General features: G+C 36.9%; 1 protein-coding gene across 1 annotated transcript in view; it reads left to right on the forward strand.

Annotated features, from left to right (window-relative positions):
- Nucleotides 1–23,450, forward strand: part of LOC308703514 (uncharacterized protein) — a 146,496-nt gene that overhangs the window by 35,229 nt on the left and 87,817 nt on the right. The window lies entirely within an intron of this gene.

The following is a 23,450-nucleotide window of genomic DNA, read 5'->3' on the forward strand; positions in this document are numbered from 1 at the left end:
AGAAAGAAAGAAAGAAAGAAAGAAAGAAAGAAAGAAAGAAAGAAAGTTTTTCGACGTTTCCTTATTCGTTGAATTTAACCCTATCACTACTGGTCAAAAGTTTTAGATCGGTAAGATTTTTATGTTTTTAAAATAAATCTCTTCTGCTCACCAAGGCTGCATTTATTTGATAAAAAAATAAAATAAATAAAAAAACGTATTATTGTAAAGTATTATTGTGAAATATTATGACAATTTAAAATGACTGTTTTCTATTTTAATATATTTTAAAATGTAATTTATTCCTCAGATGAAAGCTGAATTTTCAGCATCATTACTCCGTAACTTCAGTGTCACATGATCCTTCAGAAATCATTCTAATATGCTGATTTTATGCTCAAAAAACATTCATTATTATTTGAACTTTCTATTCATCATAGCATCATGAAATAAAAATGTAAAAAACTGTTTTCAACATTGATAATAATCATAAATGTTTCTTGAGCACCAAATCATCATATTAGAATGATTTCTGAGGGATCATGTGACACTGAAGACTGGAGTAATGATGCTGAAAATTCAGCTTTGATCACAGGAATAAATTACACTTAACTATATATTCACATAGAAAACAGCTGTTTTGGGTCGTGGCTGGGTCTTCCAGCATGACAACAACCCGAAACACACAGCCAGGGCAACTAAGGAGTGACGCTGTAAGAAGCATCTCAAGGTCCTGGAGTGGCCTAGCCAGTCTCCAGACCTGAACCCAATAGAAAATCTTTGGCGGGAGCTGAAAGTCCATATTGCCCAACGACAGCCCCGACACCTGCAGGATCTGGAGAAGGTCTGGAGGAGTGGGCCGAAATCCCTGCTGCAGTGTGTGCAAACCTGGTCAAGAACTACAGGAAACGTATGATCTCTGTAATTGCAAACAAAGGTTTCTGTACCAAATATTAAGTTATGCTTTTCTGATATATCAAATACTTATGTCATGCAATAAAATGCAAATTAATTATTTAAAGATCATACAATGTGATTTTCTGGATTTTTGTTTTAGATTCCGTCACAGTTGAAGATGATAAAATTTACAGACTTCTACATGCTTTGTAAGTGGGAAAACCTGCAAAATCAGCAGTGGATCAAATACTTGTTCTCCCCACTGTAGTTTTATTTTACTATAGCAAACATAATATATAATTTTCAATAAATCATCAACATCTAAACCTCTTTTAATTTTCAATAAGAACTTCTGTAGACGTATGACAGAAATAAAGTCAAACTGTTAGTGACAAGTGAAGCTGGTAATGCTGTTTTTGATGTTTAACCCTCCTCTGTTGAGATCTTGAGATATCTGTTAGTGTTTAATGTTCTGTTGGGATTAAAAGGGTTTTGTGAGTCACCATTGTGCTGAAGAGCAGAGCCTGTGCTTTAGTCCAGCAGAAGACCAAGAAACATTGAGAATATGCTGTATGTTGCTTTATCTATAAGGCAATAACTGTATTGGAGGTATTTTTTTTTATTCTTTATTCAATTAAGTTTCAGACATGCACAAAGCATTTGCAGTTTAACATACAAATAAGTGCACAGTCTATCATTGTCTTTGTATTAACAACTTTTTCCACATGTACACTCATCTAATGATATTTTACAGCGTAAATACTGTACATTGTAAATATATTTTTCAATATACATAAAGCGGCAATTCCTTATGTATTATTCAATATATTGTAAACTCTTCCAAAGTCCCTGAAAACTGCAGTTGTTAAGCCCCATCTGAAAAAGAGCAATCTGGATAACACCATATTGAGCAACTACAGACCAATCACAATTCTTCCTTTAGGCAAGATCATTGAAAAAGTTGTTTTCAATCAGCTGAACAAATTCTTAAGCTCGAATAGATACTTTGACAATTTTCAATTTGGTTCCGACCACATAACAGCACAGAGACAGCGCTCATAAAGATAGTAAATGATATTTGCCTCAGTACAAATGCAGGCAAAATATCAGTGCTGGTATTACTCAACCTCAGTGCTGCATTTGACACTGTCGATTACAACGTACTTCTTGGCAGGCTGGAAAACTGTGTCAGGCTTTCTGGGATAGTCCTAAAATGGTTCAGGTCATACTTAGAAGGGAGAGGTCATTATGTGAATATATGTGACTATAAGTCTGAGTGGACAACCATGACATGTGGAGTCCCTCAAGGCTCAATTCTCGCACCGCTCCTGTTCAACCTGTATATGCTCCCACTGAGCAAAATAATGAGAAAGAACCAAATTGCTTACCACAGCTATGCAGACGACATCGAGATTTACTTAGCCCTATAGCCTAAAGACTACAGCCCCATTGACTCCCTGTGCAAATGCATTGATGAAATTAACAGTTGGATGTGCCTAAACTTTCTTCAGTTAAACAAAGAAAAAACTGAAGTCATTGTGTTTGGAATTAAAAGATGAAATGTCCTCTTTTTTGACCTAAAAAAATGCATCTGGCCATGATTTCTAGATCGCCCAAAATGTCTGGGATTTGGCTTTTGCTTTTTCTACAGTCGCTGTTTTTGCATTGTTTTAGGTCCCGCCTTCTCTCACGCCACCATTGGTCGGTCGGTCATGTACACGCAAACATTGGTCAAACTGCATCTCAATCATTAGTCATTACCCTCAGCACCACGGCAACAGCCAAGAGACAGAGCAGCGATTGCTTGTCAACAGTGGCACATGGCTCCTGAACAGCATAAAAAAAAGCCCAAATGTGAATTCTCAGATGATTTACAGAGAAAATTCCAGTGTTTTCGTTTCGGTCGGGATCTGTGTAAAGCAAAATGACCTGCAGAGACCTGCAAAGCAAAGTCAAATAAAGGTGCTAGAGACCTAGAAGCCCACATAAAGAAAGTATACAAGAACATAAGGGGGACTGAAATGATTTTATACTGAAATAGTGTAGTAGATTATTTATTTTATTTTAATATATGCCCATGAGAAGAAACAGTGTCATGTAAAAGGTGTTAAAAGCTAAACAATTTTCTTTATTTTTTTTTTGTTATTATTCTATTGTTGCGGGCCAAAAGTTGAATGGAAAGGAAGAATTGCTTTATGTATTAAAGTACAATAAGCTAGTTGCAAGGTTGTGAATGCATTTGTTAAAGTTCAATTAATCATCTGTCACAACTCCAAGGTTCCTGGCTGATCTTGATGGAGTTATGGATGACGAACCCAGCTGAATGGAGAAGTTGTGCCAAAGTGTTGGATTTGCCGGGACCACAAGCAGCTCTGTCTTCGCTTAGTTGTCTGGTTTAGTTGAAGGTGGTGGTCCTTCATCCAGCCAGAAATGTCTGTCAGGCAAGCAGAGATGTGAGCAGCTACCGTCGGTTGAAATGAGAGGTAGAGTTGTGTGTCATCAGCATAGCATTGATAGGAAAAGCCATGTTTCTTAGTGACAGATCCTGTGACATGTAGATGAAGAGAAGCGGTCCAAGCACTGAGCCCTAAAGCCCTCCAGTTGCTAGATGTTGCAACGTAGACACCTCACCCCTCCATGACACCTAAAACCTACCTGAGAGGTATGACTTGAACCATTTTGGAGCGTAGGTTTCACCAAAAGGTGACATGTGGAGGAGTGTGTGCTGGTTCTGAGGCAGGTTGAGGTTAAGAGTGAGGAGGAAGTAATCTGAGGTGTGCAGTGGAGTGACCAGTGTATGGTCAATGGAGCAGTAGTGCGTGTAAATAAGGTCTAATTGGTTACCTGATTTGTGTAGCCGCAGTAGATACACGTTTGAGGTCGAATGAGGCAAGCAGATGTGGAAATCAGCAGCCTGAGGCTTTTCTTGGTGGATGGTGAAGTCTCCAAGAACTACGAGAGGAGTACCATCCTCAGGGAAGGATGAAAGTAGCACATCAAACTCCTCCAAGAAACTGCCAAACTGACCTGGGGGACAATAACAAACTGGGTGGTAAAGGATAACATTTCCAATCGTTTGAGATGAGCATACCAGTACCTCCATCCCTTCCGGTCAGGCAAGGGGTGTGTGAGAAAGTGAAGTTAGTGGAGAGGGCAGCAGGTGTGGCAGTATCCTCTGGTCTGATCCAGGTCTCAGTCAGGGCCATTAGGCTGAGACCTATATGAGTAGAAATAGATGAAATGAAATCAGCTTTGTTTAGAGCATGCAATTCCAGAGGCCAATAGGAAAAGAGAATAAAGTACTAGAAGACACCAGAAAGGTACACAGGTTGTTAGGATTGTACTGCCTCCTACACGTGACATTTGATTTATGTGTGTTAGTAATAATAGGGATTTGAAAGCACATAGTGAAAGAGAGGTCACAAACAGAGAGATGAGAAAAAGGTGTGTAGAAGAGAAAGCAAAGAAATATAATACTCAAGTGCCTAGTCGGTGTCCTTGCTGGGAGGAGTCGCTGGTCTTTACACTCTTCGGTCTTCACAGGGCTGCTGTGATATACTACTTGATTTTATACTGAAACTGTTTACCAACCAACGTGACCAGGAATGGCCCTAAATCTCATGATGATTTAGCATTGGTTTAGATAAGAAAGGCATGTTGAAGAAAAATGTGTATGGAGCAAGAAGGCAGGAGCACTACCAGGGCTGAAATGATGGGAAGGAGACAATAGATGGTTAGAGAAAGAACAGTTAAAAAAGAAAACTGAAAGGAAAAAATTATAAGAAAGAACTTCTTTGTCTTCTATTTGTGTAAGAATCTTTAATGAGAAAAATTATAATGCCCAGTACCAACTAAAATGATTAACATGATCGCCATATATTGAATGGGCCAAATCCATCCAAGCCCATAAGATCATTTAAATTTGATCTCATTGATCTGCAACTCGGTGACAAGGGAAGGTACAAGTTTTGATTTTCCCTTCAAACTCACAAATAAAGTGGTGCAAGTGTTAGCAAACTAAACTGGGAGCACCAGCTCACATGGTATCTGATCAGGGAACTTATTTTACTGGACATGTAATGAAAGTTGTGTGCAGTGGTAACATCAGGCAGAAACTCTACAGTCTTTAAAGAACACAGAAATCTAAATGGTCATGTGTTTGAATGTCACCTTACATACCAATTGCTAAGCAAAAAGCACAGCACCAAAACTGCTGATGTGAGGCTCTGAACACAGATCTGGCTATTGTAAAACAGCATAATTTAAAGAAACTTCCCCAGCAGAACTTGATCCGACCCTAAACTGCATCTAATATCCATTCATCCATCGGACATTCATAGACACACACACACACACACACACACACACACACACACACACACACACACACACACACACACACACACACACACACACACACACACACACACACACACACACACACACACGTGCACGTGCACGTGCACACAGGGCCGGCTCTAGCCCTTTGGTTGCCCTAGGCAAGATTGAGTTTTGCCCCCCACCCCCACCCCCACCCCGCTCTTTATAAGAAAATAAGAAATAAGAAAATTGATAAGTGTCAAGCCTTTATTTGTTATAATTTTGATGATTATGGCTTACAGCTTATGAAAACCCCAAATTAAAAATCACAGAAAATTAGAATTGATATGAATTGATATGTCATAAGCTGTAAGCCATAACAAAGTCTTGAAATATCTCACTTTGCATGTAATGAGTCTATATAATATATTAGTTTCACCTTATAAGTTGAATAATTGAAATAAATGAACTTTTGCACGATATTCTAATTTTTCGAGTTTCACCTGTAGTCACTCCAACACTTCAACAAGCAAAATATTACTTAAAAGATACACTCTAATAAATTGCACATACAAAAATGCTACAAAGAATGTTCATTGATGAACAAACAAAAATGCTCTAATAGTCACCCCAACACTTCAACAAGCAAATTATGACTTGAAGAATCAACTGTAAATTGTTTATACACAAATTCTACAAATAATGTTCAAGGATATTTACCAAATTGGATTAATTTAAGCAACTTATGACCATTAAACTGGTTTAACTATACCTTCTACAAACAAATGTGCTATTATGGATAATGTACCACTACAAAATTAAAATATTTAAGTTCTTTTAGTTCTATCTCAAATAATAAAATATTAACAGGTGTTTCTGCCATTTCTATTCACCTTCAAAGTAACTATAGCTAGCAAACTATAGCTTAGTGACAGCAATGAAACGTCCAATATTAGGTGATGTAGGCTACAATACTAAGTAAATTTATTTCATTGGACACCTTAATAGCTAAGATGAGAAGACTTACTCTATACTGAGCTTTATTTTTTATCTTCTTCCTTTCTCCGTTTTCGTCCCTGTGCACCAGAGGTTTAGACCGCTTCATTTTCGATCAACGCGCCAGCAGCTGAGCACTTCCCTAACGTAACGTAACGCAGCCCTTCAGCCCCCCCGCCAATCCAGAAATGGTCGACAAAAATCAGAAATTCAATCTAATAATCAGGTTGACAAGTAATTAAACGTGTGGTTGAGGGGGCGCCCTTTGCCCTTTGATCATGTTTAATAAACATGTTTTATTTCGCGTTTCGTTCTAATTTTATGATTAATATGGGAAGTAGATAGGGCGACACTAGAGTGCGTCCGCGCCCCCAACACATTTGTCGCCCTAGGCAACCGCCTAGTTCGCCTATAGCAATCGCCGGCCCTGCGTGCACACACACACACACACACACACACACACACACACACACACACACATACACAATCCATGCATGTTTCATTGAGTTATGAGCTGAAACGTCACATCAAAACAACATAGCATCTCTGCTATTGCTACTTCATTGGTGCGCCTGTACAACTTCATGTGTTAGAAGTCCATGAGGAATATCTTTAGAACTGAGTGATGGATTATGCTGAGTTTGGGCTCTTTTTAATCGTGAGCTCCTGCTGTAAATAACGATGTGCCATTTTTCATGATCGATGTATGTTTCATGAAGATACGAGTAAAAAGGCCAAGTCTAAGCTACCTTGCTTTGCTACGTGAGTCTGTGGATTGTTTTGTGTTAGAACTCCTTAATATCTTTAGTTCTGAGTGATGGATTATGTTGGACTCATTTAATAGCATGTTTCATGAAGTTACGAACGGAAATGTGTCTAAACTTCAGCATCCATATATGGTTTACACATGGGTCTCTTGAAGGGCTTCTTTTACAAAAACTTCGCTCAAGTTTAGTAAAAAGCCTGAAACAATTATGTTTGTTGTATTCTACTCTTTGAGACCTTTCAAATGACATACAGTATGACACAGAACTATCTGAGCTGTATGATGTATTTGATATATTGCTGAATGTAGTACAAAAAAAGTAGTTTATAAATTATGATTATTTTTTTTCTATTTATCATCAAATAACTCAGCACTACTTAGGAGTTTATCAAATTGGCTACATTCATTGTAAATTTCAGACTCTAGGCTTTCAAATGACACCTATTTTAAGTTGATCAAGGTAATATTTTTGAAAATTATTATGATAATTTATTTCGCTGCTAGGTGGCGCCTGCGGGGGGTACACTCCGTTTTAGAGTGATAACTCAGCACTCCTTAGGAGTTGATCAAAGTGATTAGATGCATTAAAAAGCTGTTAAAACATTAACTAGTATTTTCGGGAAAAAGAAAATCTTCTCCGGGTCAAAATGACCCGAACACCACATGAGGGTTAACCTGTGGAGATCTGACCTGCCCGGCAAACCAAACCTTGTGCTTAGAGGTGACCGAGGACTTCTCAGAGGGTCAGTTAAGCCTACTGAGGAGGACACAGACCAACACAACAGACTTGGTGCAACAAGTCATTCTACAGACTGAATGCCACCACAACCAAGTGCAGGTAGAAGCAAACCTGATCAACAGGATCACAGACATCCTGTCCAGATGCTACCGCATCCACTCAGCGCAGTACACCACACCTAAAGGTGTCACAGAGGTGCATTTTGCAGTGCTTTCATCTTAGGGCTCAACCTGTCTAAATGCTGTAGTTTCAGGTGACTACTTGACCCCTGAAATCATCGACTCATGAATTGTCAAAAATGAAATGTCCAAAACATGACATGTCCAAAAGTGACCCGTCAGAATTTGCCCCAAAGGGCCAGGGGAGGCCTGTAAAACTTGGTTTTCCTGCTAAGGCAAAAGTTGAGATCAAACCCCTTGCAACAAAACAATAAAACTTACTATGTGATCTGGAGAGAAGATCTCACAGAAAGAGCATAGGACACACCGCCTTGCCTAAACTTCTCTCCTTGCTTATCTATGCATCCCCTTCTCTACCGACTCTCTCTCCTTTCCCCTTATTAGAAGCACTGAAAGTTCACTAAGAATGCCTATATGCCACATATGATGTATGTTGTGAATCTATTGTTTTTTCCCTTTCATGTTTGATATAATTTTAAATAGGGGTGTGCCCGTGCCACTGAGCTTCAAAAAAGTCGTAAAATCACCAAGCAACAATAAAACTAGCCCAGTGATGTATATTCAACACGAGACAGCTTGATTTCAAAGATTTGATCAAAAATTTTGCTGTAAGAAAAACACGACACTTAGCACTTGTGGAATATGAAATTGCAAGTTGACAGTGTATTTTATAAGACAGCTTATAAGACATCCAGACAGAGTTTAAATAGTGTCTGTGTATGAGATGTGGTGTTGTACTGTATGCAGTATCAATAATCGGTATCGGATGATTAAATCTATTATTTTTGCTATCGGCCAACAGCCGACTTTTTAAAAACAGCCAATGATCAGTGCCGATAATATCCTGTCAATCAAAAGGGTGCGGAAAAACGTGTCAGATTGCAACTCATATTGTGTGTGAAGAAAATCTGAAAAATCTGAAGAAAATTAAAGGGATAGTTCACCCAAAAATGAAAATTAGCCCATGATTTACTCACCCTGAAGCCATAGGTGTATATGACATTCTTCTTTCAGACGAATACAATCGAAGTTACAAAATGTCCTGGCTCTTCCAAGCTTTATAATGAGAGTGAATGGCTTGAGAAAATTTGAAACCCCAAAAAAGTGCGTCCATCCATTATAAAAGTAATTCATATGGCTCCAGAGGGTTAATAAAGACCTTTTAAATACCCATATTTAAAACTTTATAAACCATTACCCCTAGCAGACGGCCGCACGCATCGATTTACGGTGGAAGACTAACCCCTGACCCGACGCAAAATGTAATGACGAACGCGGAAGCTCAAGCTCCACAGAGGAAAGAGCAAAACAAAAGACTGGTCGTGATTCTCGTGAATTAGCCATTTTGAAGAGAAATGTCGGAGGATTTCTATATAATAGAAGAGGAGCTTCAGTTTGTTGCACAGCCCTATTTGTTTAAACCGCGAGAGGCGTCTAAGCTTACAGTACTCCTACATCCTATGTCATACATGTGTCACGGGTTACTCTTGTGGCGCAAGTCGACTTGCGTAGTGTGCGTACGGTCGTCTGGCGAAAGCTAGTAATTCTAGATTATAAAGTTATAAATATGGGTATTTTTCTTTAAAGAAATCCATGGCTTCGCTTCAGAAGGCCTTTATTAACCCCCCAGAGCCATGTGGAGTATTTATTTTTTTTTAATATGGATGGATGCACTTTTTTGGGCTTCAAATTTTCTCCAGCCATTCACTCTCATTATTACGGAAGCCCTGAACCGCAAGGTGAGAAAAAAATAATAAAGAAAACTTATCTCGTTATTACGACATAATAAGTCGTTATTTCAACATAATATCTCGTTATTTCAACATAATATCTCGTTATTTCGACATAATAAGTCGTTATTTCGACATAATAAGTCGTTATTTCGACATAATATCTCGTTATTTCGACATAAATATCTCGTTATTTCGACATAATTAAGGGGACATTCTAATATGCATTAAGCTACATTTAGCGTTCTTATAATGAGTTTCTATTGGAGGAAAATGCTTAACGTCAAATTAAACGCTTTGTGTTCATATTCTGGACGTATCTGATTTTTGTAGTAGCCTATACTTTATTATGATTTTAGTATCATATTGATTAATAAATGCACGCACAATTATCCGTGAACTTGATAAAAGATATGTTTTAGGCTACTATCCACAAACAAATTGCTTTCAATTATGTGTGCAAAATTCAGAATTCAACGAATGCAGTGCAACAACAACAATAATAGTTAAATTAATATTAGTATTATTAATAATAATAATAATAATAGTCGCAGTAGTGCTAGGCTAAGGCAGTGCAAGCCAAGTCAAGTAAAACAGAGTTTCTTTGCGTTCATAGTCTGGACTTATCTGATTTTTTTTTGTAGTATACTTTATTATGATTTTAGTATCATATTGATTAAGAAATGCACGCACAATCATCCTTGAACTTGATAAATGTTGCAGATATTTTAGGCTACCCATAAACAAATTGCTTTCAAATGTGCAAAATTCAGAATTCAACGAATGTGCAGCAATTTGTACAAATAGAGACATTTTTGTGTATAAAAGACATTTTTGTTTTATTTCGTATTAGTGATTATAATTTGCGCGTCCATTTATTGACGTCTGAGTCGATCTCATTTGAGTGTATTCGGCAATTTGCTTAACGTGGAATTAAACGCGTATATTCTGAGCTCATCAGATTTTGTTGTACATATACTTTATTAGTATGATTATTTACTGTGTTTGGTCTGTTAGTAAATATGTTAAGGTTTGTATTCATTTCGATATGCCACTAGAGGGCAGAATAAGACCGGGAATTATAGAATGCATTGTAGTTATGTTGACCTACTGTTTTCATAACACTGGATATTCTACTAATTTATACTTTTCTAAAACGTTGCATATTAATGGCAATTAACTTTGGCAATTACACTAATAATAATAAAAATGATAACAGCCGCAGTAGTGGTATAAGGCAGTGCAAGCCAAGTCAAGTAAAACATAGTTTCTGATCTGGCCAATAATGATCAAGCATGAAGCAAAATAGGCTGTGTAAATAGTTGTGTAAAGTTAACAAATAAACCAAATCTAGATAAACTATAAAGCTGGCTGAAAGAGCAATACTGACAACAAAACTAGCACAAAACTATGTGTAATTGCCAAATGTTAAACAGTTTGTGTTGTGGGTATATTGAACCGCGTGGGTGTTCCTCGTTCACTGACGCCATTGCTGGCCGTGCGTGCCTGTGAGACGCGCCTGGGTGAAAGCAAAAGACGATTAGGTAAATTATTAATATAGGATTAAAAGTTATTGTGGAAACAATATTGCTATGTTCTATTGTTTAATTTTACTATTTCATTCTAAATGAGTATAAATGTGGTCATAGTGAACCGCGTGGTTGTTCCTCCATTTCAGTTCACCGGCGCCATTATTGGTCACATGCGCCTGTGTGAGAAAGATCAAATGCGATTGTTCTAGAGGTAAATTAGTGTAATTTATCATTTCTTGAAAAAAATTATATTTGTATGTTTAATTGTTTCTTTTGATTGTTTCGATCTTTGATGTGAAATTATTTCTGAAATCACTAAATGAGTGCTCTGGTCTGTGAACAGGCCAGTTTTTTTCTTCTTGGTCCGTGTACTTTTTGTTCATTTGATTTCCTGTTTGGAATGGAATAACGAGAAATGAAAACCAGCTCGTTTATTCGTTTTTTACTTTAGTTTAAAAAACGAAAAATTAGATTTTGGCTTGATTTTTCATTTTTCGTTTGTGGTTTACAAATCGGTTTATGGGTTCGATATTTCATTTGCACACGTGGGCGGCGCTGAAACGCCCCTTTCATCTGATTGGTCAAACCGCTCCGCCTTCAGTTAGCTATGAGCTTTCTTTCTGTCAGAGTCAGTACGAGTGTGGCACGGACAAATCATACACTATAATAAAATAATGTCTGAAACAACCACCACTCACTGTGAACTATGCACAATATTTGAAGCAGAATATGTTGCTGCTCACGTAATTCGTGCTGCAAGCGACCCCATTAATGTGAGCCACAGTATATGACAGATTATTTTAGCATGGTATAGGCTATTTCCCATTGATAAATACAGTGCAAATAGTCCCGTCTCTTTGGATAAAAGGGAAGTGGAAATAAATATCAACGATTGGCTGAACGGTAGCCTACCATGATAATATGTCCGTAACATTTACCATTTACATCAAAGGGCAGTGTGGCGTATAAATAATTTAGAAAATCGAATAGAAATAAAGATTATATTTATTAATGTATGCATTTGTAGCCTACTCATTTCACATGAAAAGAAAGAGACAGAAAAGAGAGAAGTGAACGTACATTAATACTGACAAAATTAGCAGGGTTTGGGATTAATTAAAATCATGTTGGTTGAAGCACGGGATACCTTTAAAATGTTATTAGTTTTATTATAAAACTAACATTAATAAATAAAATTAGTTTTATTATAAAACTAATACAATTTTATTACTGAATTGGTCGATGTTTGTCTGAGTTTTCTTTATTGGGTTGGCTTTAAAAAGCCAGCATATATTTAAACATTATTATTATGTAATATTATTATGAGAAATTGACTCCGCCTAGAACTTAAATGCATCACCAAACTCAGCTCAGACATTCAGACTGGTCTGACTCGCTTATGTCCATTGACTTTCGGTATCTGAGCAATGAAGGCCGTAATACTTAATGCTGTCCACTAGAGGGGGCGACATGATAATGCGTGTTTTCTACTCTCTTTGCCTGTTTGCATCAGTTTAAATGACAAATAAATGCATGAATTTCGTACATAAATAGGCTACATCTGTGTATGAGAACAAGCTTTACACTTCAAGATCTATCTATCTATCGAATTGTGTAATCACAGATTATGAACAGATGTTTTACACAACAATATATTCCCATTGGGTTGTTGGGTTTTCATGTTTTATGGGAACTTAAGACATAATTTTTATACTGTAACTGTGTTATAGCTAATGTAACAGTTATGGGTAGGTCATCTACGGACATGTTACGGACATATCATGGTACCGTTCAGCCAATCGTTGATATTTATTTCCACTTCCCTTTTATCCAAAGAGACGGGACTATTTGCACTGTATTTATCAATGGGAAATAGCCTATCATGCTAAAATAATCTGTCATATACGGTGGCTCACATTAATGGGGTCGCTTGCAGCACGAATTACGTGAGCAGCAACATATTGTGCATAGTTAACAGTGAGTGGTGGTTTCAGACATTATTTTATTATAGTGTATGATTTGTCCGTGCCACACTCGTACTGACTCTGACAGAAAGAAAGCTCGTAGCTAACTGAAGGCGGAGCGTTTTGACCAATCAGATGAAAGGGGCGTTTCAGCACCGCCCACGTGTGCAAATGAAATATCAAACCCATAAACCGATTTGTAAACCACAAACGAAAAAATGAAAAATCGAGCCAAAATCTCATTTTTCGTTTTTTAAACTAAATTAAAAAAGGAATAAACGAGCTGGATTTCATTTCTCGTTATTCCATTCCAAACAGGAAATCAAATGAACAAAAAGTACACGGACCCTTCTTCCCTGTATTTCTATTTTTTTTCCTTGGTTCCACGGATTGTGATCTTCTGCGACATCCCTTGAAATTTCACGTTTGATGGCGAGCCACCCGAATCTGCTACAGAGAAAGGACGATTCATAAAGAAGAGGACAATATCCTTTCTTTCATTCTCCAGTCTTGCTTGTTAAGCAAGACAATTACTATTTAGAGACTATTAAGTTCCCTGTCGATTTTGACTGACAAATACAGGGACTGATAGGAAACTGACCCGTGTTTTTTTTTTTTGAAGAGCACTGAACACTCTTTATGGTGTATGGTTACCCATAACCAAATTTGATTATTGAGATCCTTGCTTGATTAAACCATTGATAATTGTGACGTGTTGAGAAAAAAAAGTGTTTTTAGAGAAAGAAAGAAACCACTCCATTATTTGCATTTTATTTTATTTCTTTTTGTCATTTCAATCACCTGTCTGTGTATGTTTTTGGGGTAAAAGAAGAGTGCACTCAAGGGGAGATTTTCATGCTGAACTTTTTGTATTATTGTCTTATATTGTAACTACCTTTCCCCCAATTCTGTTTATTATTTTCACTGTAAATCAAATTACATACCAGTTCGTATCTAACTTGTGTTGTCTGTTGTTTCTCACCACAACCTGCTACCTCCTTTACGAATTTTAAAATCTTCTGCTAAATCTATTTGCATCAACAGCTATTCATTTAATTAATTAACTGTTAAATTTTTAGACACCTGTTACATGTGCAAAATTCTGAATTCAACGAATGTGCAGCAATTTGTACAAATAGAGACATTTTTGTTAATAAAATACATTTTTGTTTTATTTTGTATTTATACACACACACACACACACACTCAAAAAAAAACTGCGATTGAGTTGTGTAAAGTTAACAAATAAACCAAATCTAATAGATAAACTATCAAGCTGGCTGAAAGAGCAATACTGACAACAAAACTAGCACAAAACTATGTGTAATTGCCAAATAAGTTATTTGCCATTAATATGCAACGTTTTAGAAAAGTATAAATTAGTAGAATATCCAGTGTTATGAAAACAGTAGGTCAACATAACTACAATGCATTCTATAATTCCCAGTCTTATTCTGCCCTCTAGTGGCATATCGAAATGAATACAAACCTTAACATATTTACTAACAGACCAAACACAGTAAATAATCATACTAATAAAGTATATGTACAACAAAATCTGATGAGCTCAGAATATACGCGTTTAATTCCACGTTAAGCAAATTGCCGAATACACTCAAATGAGATCGACTCAGACGTCAATAAATGGACGCGCAAATTATAATCACTAATACAAAATAAAACAAAAATGTCTTTTATACACAAAAATGTCTCTATTTGTACAAATTGCTGCACATTCGTTGAATTCTGAATTTTGCACATTTGAAAGCAATTTGTTTATGGGTAGCCTAAAATATCTGCAACATTTATCAAGTTCAAGGATAATTGTGCGTGCATTTCTTAATCAATATGATACTAAAATCATAATAAAGTATACTACAAAAAAATCAGATAAGTCCAGACTATGAAAGCAAAGAAACTCTGTTTTACTTGACTTGGCTTGCACTGCCTTAGCCTAGCACTACTGCGACTATTATTATTATTATTATTAATAATACTAATATTAATTTAACTATTATTGTTGTTGTTGCACTGCATTCGTTGAATTCTGAATTTTGCACACATAATTGAAAGCAATTTGTTTGTGGATAGTAGCCTAAAACATATCTTTTATCAAGTTCACGGATAATTGTGCGTGCATTTATTAATCAATATGATACTAAAATCATAATAAAGTATAGGCTACTACAAAAATCAGATACGTCCAGAATATGGACACAAAGCGTTTAATTTGACGTTAAGCATTTTCCTCCAATAGAAACTCATTATAAGAACGCTAAATGTAGCTTAATGCATATTAGAATGTCCCCTTATTATGTCGAAATAACGAGATATTTATGTCGAAATAACGAGATATTATGTCGAAATAACGACTTATGACGTAATAACGAGATATTATGTCGAAATAACGAGATATTATGTCGAAATAACGACTTATTATGTCGAAATAACGAATTATTAAGTCGAAATAACGAGATATTATGTCGAAATAACGAGATATGTCGAAATAACGACTTATTAAAGGTATAGCGGAGGATCTTTCCGAATTTTAGATAAGAACCGCCCTCTCCACTTTTTGAAAAAATGCACATGCGCAACACACTACATGCTCCCGAGAGGGAACGCCTATTAAACGTGTGCGAGGTTCTCTTCGTGCACGCTCTGTTTACAAGTTGCTGTCGGCATCACTCATACAAGATTACTTTCCAAAAGAAGATTTGCACTTTTTCACCAAATAGCATGCCAAACTTTACCTGTCGAGTAGAAACTTCGCGACTGAGGCATCAGTGGGAAGCCCAACCTGTGTTTTCAGCGCACGCCATCGTGTGAAACAATCTCCCAAAAACACTCTGATCTTGTTTCTCTCTTCTGAGGCCTTTCTCTTCTTCTCATACAGTTCGTACAAACTTTTTCTCTTGAGACCCTCAGACATTTTCAAAGGACCCGGTGAAACGGCGAGCTTCAATGAATGGCTTAAACCGTAACTCTAGCTCACCACCACACATAAACACCTGAAAGTGCGCATGCGCAGAAAGCGAAAACTAAGGGACGAGCACGTACGACGGCCTTACGGAAACATATCACCAGAATGATTGACACTTAGGTGGACCAATAGTTTACACTACCCACCTGGAAAAAGAAAATCCTCCGCTATACCTTTAAGTCGAAATAACAAGATAAGTTTTCTTTATTTTTTTTTCTCACCTTGCGGTTCAGGGCTTCCGTACATTATAAAGCTTGGAAGACCCAGGACATTTTTTAATATAACTCTGATTGTATTCGTCTGAGAGACGAATGTCATGTACAACTAAGATGAATTGAGGGTGAGTAAATCATGGGCTAATTTTCACTTTTGAAAATTATAATGACATTAATAGTAAAAAATCATTTTTAGCATCACCTCGTAACATGGATAATGTCCTGCTCAGACCTTCGTCGTCCCCTCTCTTTCATATTTCTTGATTCAGCGAACTCCTTGATGACTATGAATATAATGATTTTGTTCAAAAAGATTTAATGACTTCAGGAAGGGGCATGCCAAAATAACAAACATAACACCCTCTATCTTCTTGCCTACTCTATACTGTATATACTATATACGGTCTCCCTCACTAGCCAAAAACAGGAGAAAATTGAAAAATAAAGAGTAATATAAAAGAGGCACCCCTTTCCCACCATTCTTTTTTTAAAATGTATTTATTTATTATTATTTTCATTTTTTTTTTTACACAATTTCGTCTAGTTTGTCCGGTCCAGGACTTCTGGTACTCGCTAGTGAATCCAAATCAGTTGTATTATTTGGGATATAAGTACAACAGTTAGCTCCAAATATTACACGAACACCTCCTTTTTCCCGCCAATAACCAATTTAGTGCTTGTCTATTTTGTTATGTCAATTTACTTGTTTAATTGGGCCCCAAGTGTTCTCTTAAGGCTCTCAGAGTGTGAATGTAGAAATGAACCTGTGTTGATTGAAATACATGTAATTGATTCAATCTGTGTTTTTTTATTAGGAGTCATCCATACAAATATAGACTCTTAGCCTGATTTTACTTTATCTCTTGTCTTATAGCTATACATCTGGTAATTTCCTTGGTTGACCAATCAATTCTATGTACAGACCTTTTCTGAAAATGTTTTAAACACAAATTTCACATTCAGATAAAAATAGAATAAAATCTACCATCGCCTGTAAATAGGGCGATCAATATTCTTGCAGTTTTTTCCCCCCTTGCGCAATGATCAAAACCGTGCGCATCTGAAATTAAAATCATTCATAAAATCAATCATCATGCATTTAAATCTCAATTACACTGTAAAAATGACACCTTAAAATAAAGTGTAACCAAACCTTCTATCCTTTAAATGATCTGACATTTATATATCTCTTCACCATTTCTCACCAGTCCACAAGCGGCCACTCTTAGTCTTTTCATTTAAATTTGAGATTTAGGTCAATTTTTCTAGAAACATGTTTTACTTTTGTTCCATTAATTCCTTTACACTTTCTGTAATCTATATATTCTGCTTCTCTTCAGAGGTGATTTCTTTCGTTTCTATCAATGTCCTATAGTGAATACTCTTCGCTCTTCTGTTTCATCTCTTCTTTTAGCAAAGAAATCTCCTTTCAGCATACATGCACGTTTTCACAACTTCTATCAGACAGGTTTTAAGTGGTGACTATAAGGAGCAATACATTGTGACTGGGAACTTCTCTCTGCTTCACTCTCACACACTCTCTAGCAGCGGCCACCTTTTTTCCACTCTTACTCTTCTTGCAGCCCTGCCTCACTTATAAGGAAGAGGAGTGTGGCATCCCTTAACCTTTTCTTCTCACTGATACTCTCACACTTGCTTTTGCTATGGGGTGAGAAACGCATCAAGCAGTCAATGCTTTTATTTTATCAACGGTTGCATTTCTTCTAACTGTATCTCAACAGTGACAATTTGAAAGATGTCAAAATAATCTGCAAAGCCAATTATTCTGAATGTTTTTGGTATTTGGGAGGAGTTTTCTAGTTCTTTTCATTCTGCTATTAATGCATACACATGTGCCTTTTGAACAGGGTTCATACCCAGCAAGCAATTTTGCGTCTAATAGACGTCTAATAGCCGTCAAAACACAGCCCCAGACGTCTAGGCTAAAACAAGGCTAATTTTGGGCTGTCAGTGAAAATCTAATAGACGTCTAAACATAGCCCAAGATTAGACAGCTATTGAATGACTATATTTATACGTCTAATAGACGTCTAACCATAGCCCAAAAATAGACCAGTCATCAATTAGACAGCTATTAAACGACTACATATATACGTCTAATAGACAGGCAATATGGGTCTAGGCTAAAACAAGGCTGATTTTGACTATATTTATACGTCTAATAGACGTCTAACCATAGCCCAAAAATAGACCAGTCATCAATTAGACAGCTATTAAACGACTACATATATACGTCTAATAGACAGGCAATATGGGTCTAGGCTAAAACAAGGCTGATTTTGGGCTGTCAGTGAAAATCTAATAGACGTCTAACCATAGCCCAAGAATAGACTAGTCATCAATTACACTACATATACATGTAATAGACAACAAAATGAGGCATAAGGATTCTCTCAAATATAACAGGTTCTCATAAATGAAAATCCATCCAAACTAATTGATTATAAAGGGATTTATTTAGAACAATTATATTAACAACTTAGACAACATTCAAACATAAAAATGAACAAATAAAATATTGGAAAATATGTAAAACAACTTAAAGATACTAAAAATTTTAATAATTAATTGTTAGCTTTATATCCATAACCACCACCCCCTGCTCTCCCTGGTGCTTGTTTAAAATGACCAGAAATTGCATTTTTTATTCCCCATTCAGTCGCCGAAGGAAAGTTGGTCATCACTGCGTCTGCCAAATGAGAAAAAGAAAAAAAATATTGCTCAAGAAAAGCATTGATGACAATCATTTTGAACTAATTACAGTCATTCACTTTTGCTAGGATACACACTAGAGCTGGCCAATTTAGAGTTAACGGAATATAGATTGAGACTATATAATTTATATCAATATAGACAATAATTTATATCAATATTATTAATAAATTAATAACAATAATTGAAAATTTTCAAAAAGCGCGCTCATAATGTAAGAGAAATCATAACAAATCGTGACAACAATCGTGCTCTTTCAGGTAGTGACCATATAGACCTGCATTATATGACTGACTGACAGACAAGAACAGTTTGACTTAAAAATATCAAAATTGAAACTACTTCAGAAACAAAGACACCTACATCTTGGATTCCCTTAAGGTAAGCTAAAACGTGAACTATCCCTATAAATCATTCTTTATCACTTACTCATATAACTCTAATGAACATAAAAAGATAGTTATAGGGGTATTTCACTTAAAAAAAATCATTTTTTTTAAGCATTTACTCACTTTCACTTGGTTCCAAACCTGTATGGCTTTCTTCTGTTGAACACACACAAAAAAATATATATTTTGAAGAATGTTGGTAACAAGACATTTAATGGTAGTCAGTGACAAGTACTTTGTTGACTGATTGCTGGATAATTTGCAATAAACAGTGTCTTTAAATCAAATAAAGTGGATTACATCACTCCAGTTGTGAGGTTTTTACACTGGTTATCTGTCTGTCAAAGAATTCATATCAAAATACTACAGCTGGTTATTAAATGAATTAACATTTTAAGGCCAAAGTAAATTTCTAATCTTCTGATGCATTATGAACCATCCAAAGCAGACCTCTCAGGTCATCTGGGACAGTAGCCAGCTACTTTTATATCAAATTTATAAGTCAAAATTAAAAAAAAAAAAGTCAAAACAAAACATGGAGAAGCAGCATTCAGTTTTTATGCACCATATCTGAAACAAATTCACTGAAAACTGAATGTATGCTGCATATTTTAATTCTTTTAAATCGAGTTTAAAGACTTTACTGTTTGCCACTACCTTTTATTAATTGGAAAGGATTTTTTTTTTTTTTTTATAATTTCTTTTCATGTTGCATATGTTGCTGTTAAGTTTTATGTAAAGTACTTTGAAAATTTGCCTTAAATCAAAAAATATTATTTCTTACTCTAATCTAAAAACAAAAATATATTGGTATCTTTAATAATAATAAAAATAGTAATGATAATATTCATAGTTTCATGCTTACCACCTTGAATTTAGATATGGGCACACAGTTGCAATAACACATGCAGGTAACGTTAACGTTAACTTGTTGGAGAAAAATAGTACTCTGCAATGGTAATGTTAAAATGTCACGGTTTCAACACATTATAACAACTAACTAATTTAAACAATGAACATAACAAAAAATAACACTCATACTTACAAGATCGAAGCAGAAATTTGAAGGTTTTCAGAGTGTTGCTCGCCCGTTGCTCTCTGACAGCAGCCTCGTGTAAAATAAAATTGAAAATGGAGGAAATGTGTATCGCGAGATCTGGCTAAAGTGATCTTGTCGCGCAATGCCAGTAGTCCCAGTAGTCATGTCTCAGTAGTGTTTCGATTGTGCCATCTAGTGGTTGAGAAATGCCATTGCATTTGATTTAATTTGAAATGATAGACAGTCATATCGTAGATTGTGTATGAATGTTATGTTTATGTGTGACAGCAAACATTAAGCTGTGTGAGCGAAAATTTTTAAGACTAATATTCTTATACTATATCGCTGGTCTGAATCAGGGCTATAGCCAAGCCGTACGTAGACCAGATTGCTTTGATTTCGCCAGGTGGGCTAAAGCAGACCGCATATAGCCCGTCCAATTCGGAGCTAAATCGTGACTAAAGATCGACCATGTCGTGAAATGACACATTGAACCTTGTAGATATCATTACCAATGTGAACATGATGGAATATCAACCATTTCATGCACTTCCTGGCAAAAAAACAATTAATTATTACAATTAATCAGTTTTGACTAAAAGTGGGCTACAATAGCCGGGTCTGAATACAAGCTAAATCGTGGCTACGCACAGCCTACACATATAACATGTAAAATAAAGCAAACCAAACAACTTGTAAGCACAGTTGACTTTGCTTACATGATGGAATATCATACATCTCACAAGTTATTTTGGAAAAAAATACATTTATCCAGATTAAATGTTATTTGGGCTAAAAGTGGGTTACACATAGCCGGACTATATCGGGTCTATATTTAACCCAGACGTTGAAATGACGGCTATTGCTTGCTGGGTATGATCATTCGCAACTTGTTTGTCTACTTTTTTGCTTCTATTAATGATTTTTTCTCTCTTCCCCTCTGATTCAGAACTCCATCTGGCAAAACTTTCCCTCCAAAGTCCATGTAAAATCTCAGGAGCAATGCAAAGAAAAGTCTCCCATTCACACACACACACACTGACTCTTTCACTCTTGCTTGCAAACAGCCCCTACTTTCTTTCTCTCAGCCCCCAACTCTCTGTCACCATAAACACACACAGACAAATGCACACCACTCACACAGCAATACTGTAACATATAGGCAGGGACGAAGTGGAGAGAGAGAATCCATATGCAAACACAAGTTTAATAGACAAGCATAAACGCAAGATAATCCAAAAACAAGGGTAACATCCACAAAGCGGAAACAGGGGAACAACAACAAGAATTCACAAACAGCAACAACGACCGACAAACAACACCTGAAGCACAGAGGTTTAAATAAACTGGTTAACAAGGGGCTGACGAGGGACAGGTGTTGGTGATTGATGTCATGGGAACTAATAAGGGTAACTATGGTGAGAAACAAGGTACAAGGCAAAACAGGAACCAAACACAGGAAGTGAAAACAGAAACAATGGGGAACTAAGAATATACTTCAACACAAAACACAATACAATACAGGGATTGTGACAAATACACACAGCAATATGAGATAAAAAGAGGCCTCTCTTGCCTAGAGATTGGGCATCAATGCAGGGGGTGTCACAAGGTCGCTGGCCAAGCTGTGGCCCAGACTGGTGACGATCAGGGAAACTAGACCACTCACATTGGGGACAGGGGCCGATGTGAGTGTTAAAAGTCAGCCTCTCAACAGTGAAGATGATCCAATGGTCATCCATAGCCGCCATTGTCAGGTTGAGTCAAGTGGAAGTATCATCTTGTTCAAGATTTGCAATGCTGAAAAAAAGCTGACACTGAAACCAATGTGTTGGTGAATAATACAGTCACTTGCCAAGGCCTGTTAGACACTTGTTCTATGGCATGTACTATTAATGAGGAAACTGAGCGCAAGTTGCATGCGGGATCCTTGAGCCTGTTCAGCCCCATACTTATGTCTTGCTTGTCTGTTGTGGTGGTTATCGGCTCAAGCCCAAGTGCATTCACCAGCGAAAGATGTATGTGTATGGACATTTGGTTATTGTGCCTACTGTCATACCAGGGCAAAAAAAAAAAAAAAACACACAAAAAAAACAGTTAATTGTTGGCACTAACATGACTAAGTACGTTCTCAGTCAACTTAAGCAGTCCCAAAGTTATTGGCGTGTCATGAATCAACCAAATTCTACAGGAGAACCAGAGATTCAGCAGATCTTGAGGATGCTGTCTGCTCATAACAGATGGGAAGGTGGTAGTATCCCAACCATTGTCTGTATTGTTAAGCTCACTCAAGCTGTCACACTTTTGCCTCAGCAAGAGCACCTTGTGTGAGGCAGACTCCTGGCAAGTTCCACTATTTCTGTGGGTGGTACTATGTTAGTTGAGCCATCTAAGGCACAAACTCATCAGAAAGGTGTTCTTGTTGGGCACATTGTTTATAGCCACATTACCTGGTGACAGATTGGTGCCAGTTAAGGTGATCAATCCATCCAGCTAAAATAGTAATGCTAAAATAGTTGATGTATCTCCTGTTTTGGCAGTCGAGGACCTGGACGTGCAACCTGGATGATGCGACGGCAGCCATATTGCGCCAGAACGCCCACCACACACCAGTTTATTGGTGGAGAGGAGACAGAGTGATGAAGCCAATCAGTATATATATGGGGATGATTAGGGGGTCATGATGGACAGAGGCCAATGGGCAAATTTGGCCAGGATGCCGGGGTTACACCCCTACTCTTTCGAAGGACAGGATTTTTTATGACCACAGAGAGTCAGGACCTCGGTTTAATTTCTCATCCGAAGGACGATGCTTTTTGACAGTATTGTGTCCCCATCACTATACTGGGGCGTTAGGTCCCACACAGACCACAGGGTGAGCACCCCCTGCTGGCCTCACTAACACCTCTTCCAGCAGCAAACCTGCTTAGCTTCAGTGGGCTACAGTCTTGGGCTACAGTCTTGGGATACTTTTCAGGAAGTTGAGTCC

Source organism: Scardinius erythrophthalmus, assembly GCF_964197995.2.
Source record: "Scardinius erythrophthalmus genome assembly, chromosome: 15".
Lineage (NCBI taxonomy): Eukaryota > Metazoa > Chordata > Actinopteri > Cypriniformes > Leuciscidae > Scardinius > Scardinius erythrophthalmus.